The sequence below is a fragment of the Macaca fascicularis genome, chromosome 16 (genome assembly GCF_037993035.2).
Source record: "Macaca fascicularis isolate 582-1 chromosome 16, T2T-MFA8v1.1".
NCBI classification, from domain to species: Eukaryota; Metazoa; Chordata; class Mammalia; order Primates; family Cercopithecidae; genus Macaca; species Macaca fascicularis.
The window spans coordinates 52,850,357-52,862,802 of record NC_088390.1 but is presented as its reverse complement, the minus strand read 5'-3'; the positions used below and the strand labels follow the sequence as shown (position 1 = coordinate 52,862,802).

The window sequence follows — 12,446 nt, the reverse complement described above, 5'->3', positions numbered from 1 at the left end:
TGTTTCTTATCAGACTTAATGTCTATGTTGATGTTAATGCTGGAGAGGTATAATGAGGCATGTTCTACTCTCACTTCTCATCGTGGCCTGGAACAATCTCTTGGGTTAAATTTTAAAACAGCCCTGGCTGAGGAGGAAGTCTATTCAGATGGTTGGGGGGACTTCGGAATTTTATTTTTGGTTTACAAAACCATACCCAAGTTTCCTTCTCAGGTACTCTGCTGGGATTAATACATGAGTGAGGAATGACAGACTTAGACTATCACCACATCGCATCCCATAATGAGGTAAAGGATCTATGCAATAATCATCAATGGTTGCCAAAACCATTAAGTTAAAAGAGGACAGAGCAATCTGATAACACCCCAATTCATTGATCAATATTAATATTTATATCACTAAGCTTTTACTGCAATGATGTTGGTCAAAAAGTAATTTCAAAACTCAATAGCATGTAAACACACACATTTATTTCTTGATTATGAAGAAATTGGATCTGTGGGTCAACTGATGCTAACCTTGGCTTGATTCCAAACTGTGGTTTGTTTTCAGGTTGACTTCTTCTGTCTTCACAATCTGCAACCCAAGATAAAAGAAGCAGTTACTATTTGAAACACATGATTCTCATGGCAGAGGGCAAGAATTCTAGAAGCTAAGTCAGACAATGCAAACGCATTTGTAGTCTTGGCACAGTCTTGGCACAGATCTATTTCATACACATTCCCATTCTATAAGCCACAGCAAGCCAAATTGCTAAGTTCAATACCCCTGTAGTTGGGAGGTAGACTTCTCTCATGAAGTCTGGGGAAAGGGAAGCATTCAACGGAGGAAGAGATTCTGTGTTAAACAATAATATGATCTACAACATCATGTAAAAAAGAGACACACCAGTCATGATATACCTATGATGTGATCAAGTAAGAAGTGTGCAAGCCAACCTATGAAGTATTCTAAACTTTTTTTTAAATCAAACTATCAATTTATAGAAAACAAAAGAAGTAGAGGAAGACGTCAAGAAACATTACAAGGAAGCAATTGGCAACATCTAGAATGTGAATAGTACCACAGAGCAATAAATCATTTTCTTCTACAAATTGTAAAAAAAAAAAAAAAATAAGAATAAAAAAAATGATGAAGGGATAACATACAGATTGAAAGATATTTACAGAAATCTCAGAGAAGTGTACTGTGTAGGCCTTGAGTGGATCACAAATTGAACAAATCAAATGGAAAACGACGTTTTACAAACTATCAGGGAAACTTGAACAATAATTGCCTTTCTGATAATGTTAGGAAGTACTAATTGCTAGGTTAATAGTATTATGGTTATGGTTGCCAAATACAATGACTATCTTATATAAATATACTGAAATATTTAAGAATGAAAAGAGATGTGCTTCAAAATATTCTGAAGGTAGAAGTAGGGAGGAGTATAGATGAAATAAGTTTTGTGAGTGATGAGCACTTAGTAAATCACCCTATTCTCTCTACTTTGGAGAACTTTTACATTAAAAAAAACATCCAGAAAGAGAGAGAGAAAATTTCTTTTCACCAAACAGAAGTAAAGTGGATAAGAAGGGGATGTTTCTAAGATAATGTTTTATTGTACTTAAATTCTTTGCTTGAATCTCCCTACTTCTGCCCTGTACAAAGATCAAAAATTTTTCAGCTCAATGGGATAACAACGTAGTGCCAAAAAACGAATGTCTTTAAGTGTGCATTTCAAAGACAAAAAAAATTGTAAATTATAAAGTTTTTTTTCCCTAAGAAATAAACAAGAGAGTCTCAGAAGCTCTTCCCTTCTGAAAAAAAGCAAGAAAATACCTCAAAACCAGATATATTTAGACACTTCTAATGAATGCTTCCTGAGAATAAAACCAGTCTATGTAAACAAGATTATTTATTTAGCTGGGTGAAATTTTTTTTTGGTAAAGGAAATTTATTTTAATCCATTGAGAACTAGAAATTATTTTGTTTCATATACAAAAGGAAACAGAGCCACTAATCAATTATATTCACCTTTTTGTAAGTGAATGAGAATGTGCTTTTTCTATTAGAAAAACACCAATTTTATTTGAGATTGTGATCAAATGCCAACATATTTTAGAAGCCACAGAGAAAATGAAATTTCAAGAGAACTATCATTTTAAGAGAAAACAACTTGTGAATAGGGAGCTCATATTATCTTTCCCAGAAGAAAATGGGCAATGGTTACTCCTGTTTGGCATTTCAACTCATAGTGATTTACCTGAAGGAAATTGTTAATTCTTCCTGGCATTTTAGAATAATAACATGATGATGAGACACCTAAAAACACTCAGAGGAAACATTGGCTGCAAGTGCCTGCCCAAATTGTTTAATGTTTGTGAAACTTGAATTGCATTTGAAGGGTGCATCACTAGTAATGGATTTCCAGTTCTATTTCCACATGGGCAAGGCTTTGTAACCATTACACCATTACACGCTGTAGTTTATTACCTTGCATTATGTATGAGATGATTTTTGTGAGCAGGTACACAAACACAAAGGGGAAAATACAAGAAAGCAATTTCTTTTATTGCCCAATACATAGTGGTTAGGAATAATTTGGAAATTTTTCAAATAGCTCATTTTGGGAAATTCTTAGATCTGCTCAGGATGGACTGTTTTCTGCAGTGTTATTAAATAATTTGAGTGTAGATAAGAATGACATTAATTCCTAAGGGAGTTATCTCTCATTACATAATAGAGGCGAAATGTCACAAAAGGGATACTAGATTTGGAAACAAAAGATCTTTGAGCAATGTCTCTAACAAGATTAACTGTGTGTAACCTTGGTCATATAATTTAATTTCTCTATGCCTCGTTTTCCTCTTCTCAGAACCAAAAATAATACAACCTGCCTCACACAATTATATTGAAGATTACATATGCCTAGCTCAATGATTACTAAAAAGCAAATACTCAAAGTTTTTATTAATTCAAATTATTAAACAAGAGTTAATACATGTAAATGACTTTTGTAAATTAATCTATACAAATATAACACAAAAGCATGACAGAATCATTTTGTTTGTTTTATAAAATATGTTTTCAGATGTCTTTTAGTGTTTTACCAGAGACTGTTACTTGCTTTTTTTTCTTATTAGTGAAAAGACCAAGTGTCAAAAGTGAAACCATTCTGTCTTTAAACCTTGCTATAGAATCAACCAGTTCATGAAATCTTATTAAATAGGGTCTTGAACTTCTGTTGTTAAGAAACAAAGAACTATTACTAGTGATACTATGGAATGGCTTCAAGATAATGGTGTGCTTTGACATAAAAAATATTGTAGATAAATTGCAAAATGTGAAGGGAAATTCTTATGTATAAAATCCAGCCACCACAAAGTGAGCAACTAGTCTCTTACACAAAATACCAGAGACTGTGCATGACTTTTTCTGCACAGCATTGATTGTAGCCACATAATCTGTAATTTATGCACAAACGAGTGTAAGCAGAGGCAATGTGTATGTTCTTTGTGATATTGGCACACGGTTGCCACTTTCAATCCAAAACACTCTCAAATCTGGCCAATTTTTCTCCACATTTTGGAAGAATCATTTTGTTTTGGCCAGAGATTTCACTGTAAGAATTTTCAAGCCTAGAGCGAAGGTTTTGTTTACAAATTCGGAAGGGCGAAAGATCAAAATCCAGGCAAGAATAGAGGAGTTCCTGCAACCTTGGTTCCGCATGGAGTCACTCTTCAAACTTCAGAATGAGAGCTCGCTGCACTCTGTGAGAAGGTTAATTATCTTTCAGGTAAGTGAAACAGTTCCCCAGTTAGAGAACACACTTCTAGTACCAAAGCATGAGTTCTTCAGCAGCGTTTTGCTCAGAGACTTTAGCAAATTAGTAGTAAAAACACATTAGCTACAAGCAAGGAAAGGCTAAAACCCACAAGCATCCATTCAGGGTACATGAAATGGATGGGGCAAAGCATGTTGCCACATCAAATACCATGTGAGGACTACGTAACATAAAGTGAAACAGCAGAAATCTAGGTACAGATTATCTTTCATTTCTGTAGATTAAAAATGCCAGTTGTGGGGCCAGGCACGGTGGCTCACGCCTGTAACCCCAACACTTTGGGAGGCCGAGACGGGCAGACCACGAGGTCAGGAGATCAAGACCTTCCTGGTTAACACGGTGGTGAAACTCCGTCTGTACTAAAAATACAAAAAATTAGCCGGGCGCGGTGGCGGGCGCCTGTAGTCCCAGCTACTCGGGAGGCTGAGGCAGGAGAATGGCGTGAACCTGGGAGGCGGAGCTTGCAGTGAGTTGAGATCACGCCACTGCACTCCAGCCTGGGCAACAGAGCCAGACTCCGTTTCAAAGAAAAAAATCCCAGTTGCTGACAGTTTTGAACAGTTATGAGGTCCCAGCAAAATATCATTCTGCTGTAATCTTTTTATCTTCTCAGGGTTTACTATGTTCTATTTTCTTCTATTTCTTTTCATACCAGAAGCTTCTTTCATAACAACATTTAGGCTACAAACTGGAAACAGTATGGTGTAGTAAAAAAACACATGGGTTTTAAATTCTACGCAAGCTCAAATCCCAGCCATATTTTTGCTCAAAAAAAGACTGTAAGCTTAAATTGCAACAGTGAAGAATTATTGTCTCTGAGCCTCAAATTTCTTTAAATATTTGAAAATTAAATGAAGATATTCATGTCTAAAAGGGTTTTAAAATTGTTTTAAGACTGAAATAGGTATATTATGAATTAAATAGATATATTATGTGTATACATATGTATGTGTACTATATATGTGTATTTGGTATATATGAAATTCTTTATAAAATACATGTTTATAGGCCAGGTATGGTGGCTCATGCCTGTAATCCCAACACTTTGGGAGGTCGAGGTGGTCAAGAGTTTAAGACCACCCGGGCCAACACGGCGAAACCTCGTCTCTACTAAAAATACAAAATTAGCTGAGCGTGGTACCATGCGCCTGTAATCCCAGCTACTCAGGAGGCTGAGGCTGGGGAATCACTTGAACCTGGGAGGCAGAGATGGCAGAGAACTGAGATCGCATCACTGCACTCCAGCCTGGGCAATAGAGTGAAACTCCATCTAAAAATATATATATATATATAAATATATATATATGTGTAATATATGTATGTTTATATAGACAAATGTTTAAGGTGTATGTGTATATATGTCCATATGTATATACACACACATTTCTCTGTATGTGTGTATATGTATTTTTGTATATATTTATATATATATATGGCAAAAACTGCAATTACTTTTGCACCAACCTAATAGATCTCTCTCTGTCTCTCTCTCTCTCTCTCACTTACTCTGCCTCTCTCCATGGTTCTTGTTCTTTTCACCTTTCCAAAGCTACTATCATGTAAATCCTGGCCCAGTTTCACCACTCAACATTTTACCAAATACAGATGTAAATTGAAATGGTCATCATTCTCCCAGTCTAAGAAAAGTTCTTGTCATAGGAATCTTTCAAACTAATCACTAAAGTAACAGATCTGGTCATTGTCCTTTATATGTACACCTATTTCCCATGCAGATACCTAGTTTTAATTTTATATCTACATGAATTTTAATATATTTTTTATAAACACTTTTTCCGTGAAAAGTGCATGCAACATGCAAAATTATCACATTAACGGTATGTCTAGTGTGGTGCCTGGCATATAATAAGTGCTCAATGGCTGTTAAATGCATGATAGCTCTTCAGCTCCATTGGCGGGGCAGGTTCTCAAAAACCATCTGTTTTCAGTTAAATCCCAAAAGTCTGATTGGCTACTCGTCTGAAGAATATTCAAAAATCGGATAAAGCAAAGAAAATTTGTAATCATTCAGTCCTCTCAATTCTAAAATTTTGTGATTCTATTACGAGAAATATCAATAATTATGTGTCCTTCAGAACATACAAACCTACATGAACATAAATACATACGTACATGCATACTTGGGTGTAACATCATCATTCACTGTCCTCACCACAAAGCTACCATCCACATTTACATGCAAAAAAATAAAATAAAACATCTGAGACTAAGAGAGTAACTTTCCTAAGGCTCATATTTGGGAACTACAATCCTTGTAGTTTTCAAAATTGTATTCTGTGATTTGCTGGAAAAAAATCCTAAACTTACTCTGTATATCTGTGCCCTTATCTCAATTCAAATAACCTTCAGACAGGTCAACCCATAAAGGTTTTCTCTAAGTTCCAGCTTTCTTATTAATAAGATGTGATGAATAATATCTACCCTGTTTAACTTCAATCGATTACTAGAAGATCAAAAATTATGTGGTATATATAAGTACTTTGTCAACAACAGAGATATAGTTGCACAGGTACAGAACTTTTACAGTGTTATCAGCTCACAGACTGAAATTAATACTAATTTCTGTAATCTCCATTAATAAGATATGTGCATAATTAAGCATTAGTAGCAGCAATGTTAGATTCAGGTTTTCTCTGAGTAATATTTAAAAATTTTTCTTACATATAAAATTAATAAAGATTGATTATACCCCATTAAATTATCAAATAGATAATACAGTACTTTCAGTTTTTGGTAAGTGATTATAATGAATAATTGCTATTGTCTTGATAAAATCTATCCATTTAATTAAGGAAATTGGTAATTATAACTCAGGGTAATGCCTGATAAAAGTGAGAATGTTTTCTCTCATCTTACTTGGGATACTTTTCTTTTATAAAATATTATGTCCAACGGCTGATGAAATAGGAAGCAAGGCCCAGATCAAAGGTCCCAATTGAAATATAGATATATTCTAGGACAACTTCCTGCCATTCGATATAATTTTTCACCTTCTAATATTCTCTTTCTCAGAAGATAAATTTTCAATGAAATGAAAATCAGAATTTCCTGGAAATATTTAATAAGTAATTTATTATGATTCTCCAATCATTTTGACCATTTATCATGCTAAGGAAAATAAAAGAAAAAATTAAATTGATTGTATACAGCCACATACACCCATACTCAATCAAATCTGGATAAAAATTCAATTTTGGATACAAAAGTTTTTATTCAGATTAGAGAAATAAATACTTTATAAAGAAGTCCATCACTCTTACATTGGAGAAATAAAAATGGAAAAAGAAACCAAAATCCAGAATGAGAACCAAATTCTTTATTTCTTTTTAGAAGGGCATTATCTCATCACACCATAAATTCATCCTCCACGTATCCTTTAAACTTGTGAGTACATATACTAGGAAACTGTTAAGCCCATACATTTTCTCAAATGACCTTTTCTCATCATTAGTTCTCAAATAATTTTATTATTTACCAGGTAAATGAAAATGGATTTTCTTTTTCTTTTTTTCTTTTTTTGAGACGGAGTTTCTCTCTTGTTGCTGAGGCTAGAGTGCAGTGGCATGATCTCGGCTCACTGCAACTTTCACCTCCCAGGTTCACACGATTCTCCTGCCTCAGCCTCCCGAGTAGCTGGGATTACAGGTGCCCACCACCACATCTGGCTAATTTTTATCTTTATTTATTTGTTTGTTTGTTTGTTTGTTTATAGTAGACGAGGGGTTTCTCCATGTTGGTCAGCCTGGTCTCGAACTCCCGACCTCAGGTGATCCGCCTGCCTCGGCCTCCCAAAGTGCTGGGATCACAGGCATGAGCCACTGGGCTTGGATGAAAATGCACTTTCGAGAATCTTTTTCAAAGTCGAAATAATCATATTACCTTTGAAATGGTACTTAACGGTTTGCAAAGTAGACTTATCCTTATTTAAAAGCCAGAGAAAAAATGGAAGATTTTGTCTCTTTTTTTTTGTTTTTGCAGATGAGAAAATGGAATTTCAGAAAACAAATGATGCCGTTTCTTCAAGGTAAAATAAGAATGAATGCCTGAGTTGACAAACTTAGGCATCCTTACTCTGGGTCTGGTGCTCTTTATATTAAAGGTGTGTGGCGTGGTGGTCCTCTTCTCTCCTTGCAGAGACAGTCTAATCAAAGAAACAGATTAAAAATTCAAAAAGGCCAGGCACAGTGGCTCATGCCTGTAATTCCAGAACTTTGGGAGACCGAGGTGGGTGGATCACGAGGTCAGGAGTTCGAGACCAACCTGACCAATACGGTGAAACCCAGTCTCTACCAAAAATACAAAAATTAACTGGGCATAGTGGTGCGGGCCTGTAATCCCAGTTACTCTGGAGGCTGAGGCAGGAGAATTGCTTGAACCCAGGAGACGGAGGTTGCAGTGAGCTGAGATCCTGCCACTGCACTCCAGCCTGGGCGACAGAGTGAGACTCTGTACCCCACCACCCCTCAAAAAAAACCACAAATACATGTAGTAATTATAAAGTATGAAAATAATAAGCAACAGGTACTACACGCTTACTGTGTGTAACACACTGTTCTAAGCATTTTCCATCAATTTTGTACACATTCCTTATAGCGTTCTTATGAGATGGATATGATTGGTGGCTTTTATATATTTAAAAAGAAAACCATGAAGCTCAGAGAGATCGAATAACTTATTCAAGGACACAGAACTAGGAAACAGTGGGATCAAGATTCAAACCCAAGAAGTGACAAAAGCACACAGCTATTAAGTGGAAGACCAGAATGATAAGGAGTCAGTCCCCTCAAAAAAAACAGGGTATGTGAAATCCTTGGGTCAGGAAATAGCTGGGTGCATCAAAGAACTGAGAGACGAATGGTGTGACTGAAGTATATTTTTTTAAAATGGAGAAGAGTGATACTAAATAATAGGGAAGACTGGCAATGGGTGAATTATGCAGGATCTTGGATGCCATGAAGATAAGTTGAGTGTTTAAGCAGTGAAAGGAGAAGCCATTGGAGATTTTTTAAAGTACATTTAAAAACTAATTTGAATTGCATTTTTAGTTCAATCAGACTGAAAAATCCATGTTTGTTGAGGTTTGACAACCATCTTTTTATATATTTATTTATCAATTCAATTGTTTACTTAACAAGCAATTGCTAAATGCTGATTTTAATATACACCTTTACCCAGAGTTTGCTATTTCAGCAATATCATGTATTCACCAAACCAAATATTTATTCACTAACAGTAAATGGTTGTAGCTGGGGTTTTTTCAATAATTCCTGAATCCTAGCAGCTTGTACAACACTGGTATGTGTAGCTGAAATAAAAATAGTCAACTTGTTATTTCCATTAAATCAACTAATGGATTTTCTTTTTCCCAGGATCGACTGGTTATTTTGATATTATATCCTATTTTTTAGAACTTTAGTCTTCTTGCTTTCTGCTTCCAGGTAAGAATTTAAAAGTTATTGCAAAATGGTAAATATATGTTTCTCGAGACAGGCAGAGATCAGGCTCTGACAATGATAAATAGCGCTTATAACATTACCTACAGAGATCACACTGAGACATATTATAAAGTTAAGGGTTTTCATTCTTGGTATAAGTTTCATCTTCTACACTTAGCAAACAGGCAAGACCAGCCAAAAAGATGGGCACTCTGAAATATCATATCTGAAGCTATCCAATATTTGGTATAGCAAACATTTATTAAATATCTCCTATGTGCAACACGATATTCTGAAGCACCATAGGAAATATAAATGGTACGCTCTCATGCTTGCACGTCTTTAATGACATGAGGTCTTGATTTTATGCAATTTTACTCTATGTTGTTAGACAATAATACCAAATGTTATATTTTGTAGCAAATCTTCTGCAGAATCTTAAAAGTAGCTTTCCCAGTAAAACTGCATTGTGTCTCATTTGTGAAATCAGGAGTATCTTTAAACATTCAGCATATGAAAATAAAAGAAATTTCAAAGGCCACAGGTGTATCAAAGTATCATCTTTTTATTCACAGAAACACAGGATCATAAAATCTCTGAGTAGAAAGAGACCTAGAGGGCATCCAGCCCAATGCTTTCAGGCTTCATAGTAACATAAGAATAACCTGGGGTGCGATTTTAGCAAAATGGATGCCCAGGTTCTGGCCCCTGGAGATTAATTCAGTAGGTCTGAGTGGAGCCAGGCAATCTGTACTTTGTAAAAGCTTCCCAGGTGATTTTGACATGTAGCCTGGTTTGAGAATACAAATCTAGCCCAACTCCTGGGTCTGTTATGGAAATGTGTACTTCACTACCTTTCCCAACAAGCAGTCATTTAGTCTTTGTTTTAAATACATGGGATAGAACCCTGACTTTCCAAAACTGTTGTAGTTATTAGAATGATACCTATATATCTGTATCTATCTGTATGTATGTGCATGTGTGTGTATAAGTGTGTGTGACTATATGCATGTGTATCTATATCTATCTATATCTATATCTGTTAATACCTGTTTCCAAAAATGACACTGTAGGCTCCATGAATGTAGAGCTTAGGGCTGTTTTCTGTACTACTATATAATCTACCAATTAGCATAGACCTTTATATTTAGGAGATAGTTAAGGTTCACTGAATGCACACTAGAATGAAGTTCTTATTAGTTTGATCCGAAGTCAGAAACATCCATTTATTATTAATCTAGTTTTTATAATTTTAGGAAACTTAATGTCTGCATGACAGATAGAGGGAATACAACCACGAATAACTTATCCTCTTTCCTTCTCTCAAAGCTTATTTTTTTTCAACCTGGAGAGAAAGATGTAGATTCTTTACACCCACACTCGTTAAGTGCAATGTCAAAAATAAGTATGGAATAAATGTGGGAGTTGAGATAAAGGAAACTAACTAATATGTGATTGAGGTAAAGGAAAGGGAGCTATGAATATCCGTGAATACTTTCTAAGAAAAATGATGATGAGTTGAGTCTTGAGGGCCTAGTGCTTGAATTTTTGGATGTCAACACACCTTATATCAAATACAACAAATTATATTCTTCTTCTATAAGGTAGCCATTTAAGTGTATATAGAAAGCTCTGTCTCTCAAACTCTCTAGGACAAATATCCAAATTCCTCCAACCATTTCTCAAATGCAAGTATTGCATACCACGTTTCATATTTATTCCAATGTCAAATTATATTAAATATTCTGAATTGTATCATCCAAAGAACATTCTTTGAAGATGAGAAATATAGCACATCTTCCAATTTAAAGAACTATAGCTTTAGTGTGAATTACAAACAAACAAACAACACTAGTTTGAACACTGAACTCCTAGCTTTAGTGTGAATTACAAGCAAACAACACTAACATAAAATGGAAGTAAAACCCAGCCTCTCCACTCAGCCTGCTAAATAGAGTTGAAAGCTAAAAGATGGCCAACACAAATGGATTTAAAGTGAGAGAGGGACAATTTTTATCTTTGTTATCTCGGGTAATTTTATAGATGAATATCCACAATCAAAAATATATAGAAATCACATAGATATCTCCAGGTAGGCAGCCCCATTTAATAAACAGGGGAAGGGTGGCTCCAAGTTAATACTGTTGTCATAGAAACAATTTTTGCCTATTAAAACAATGTGAGGGTTGGAGAAGTATGGACTTATCTGGACAGGTTAAGTGTAGCGCATTGGGAAAATGTAGAAATGTCAGGAGACATAGATACTAGCTGTAATGGTAAAATACTATTCTCATTCTAAAAGTTAATTCATCTTTTTTTTTTTTAAAAAAAGGCATAAACTTAGTAAGATACCTCTCTTCTCTTTAAAAAATGACTTTATAAATGAAAATGATGCATTTCATTTCTTCAAAGAGATTTGGGAAAATCTATTGAACTCTTCTGAATAACTAAATAAACCTCAGGTTGTATCCCTACACTGGAAAAGTACAGCCCCCCCAGGGTGATCAAACAAGTCCAACAGCTGCTAGATATCTGTTAAAACAGTGTTAGAAAGGCACGTATTTGATGCATTTCTCCTGGGAGATTTGTATCTAAAATGAGACTAGAAATCACATTCTCTCATATAAATCAACTTTGACAAGCCCCAAACTGGGAATATATCTGTAATTAATCAATGAAAATTACAAAGCTCATTTCCTGCGCTTACTTCCACCCACCCTATCCATTCTTGTGGGGCTACACCTGATACTTGCTAGGCTTTTGATAAAAGGAGATTTACAATCAAGAGAATCTATCACTCAACGGTTTGTCAAGGCATGAGCTTTTTTAGTAAGTTCCCAGAAAAAAATGTGTAAATGGTAAGTTCCTTGAAGGATTTCTTTGGCATAATAGCACAAAGTAAGCATGTACTGCTCGGTTATATTCAGTTAAAAATACAGTGGTGACTTTGGTCTGTAATCTGGAGAAACTGCTCATCTACCAAAAGCTATTCAGGTAATGGCCACGGATGATATCTTGTATCTACGGCCTTCACGTTTTGACAAATGCCGTATTTATCTCATTACTCAAGATTCACAGTATTTTTTTGGTTTTAACATGGACTCGTCTATCAGAATAAATTCCATTAAATGAGATAGTTAGGCAGATGGTTTCTGAATTATGAA

At 35.2% G+C, this 12,446-nt stretch overlaps 1 long non-coding RNA gene across 1 annotated transcript in view; it reads right to left on the bottom strand.

Moving 5' to 3' along the window:
* Positions 1–454: 454 nt before the first annotated feature.
* Positions 455–12,446, bottom strand: part of LOC102130544 (uncharacterized) — a 35,148-nt gene continuing 23,156 nt past the window's right edge. Inside the window, exon 3 of the long non-coding RNA XR_001486049.3 lies at positions 455–576. This is a non-coding gene — a long non-coding RNA (uncharacterized lncRNA). The remainder of the gene's footprint in view (positions 577–12,446) is intronic.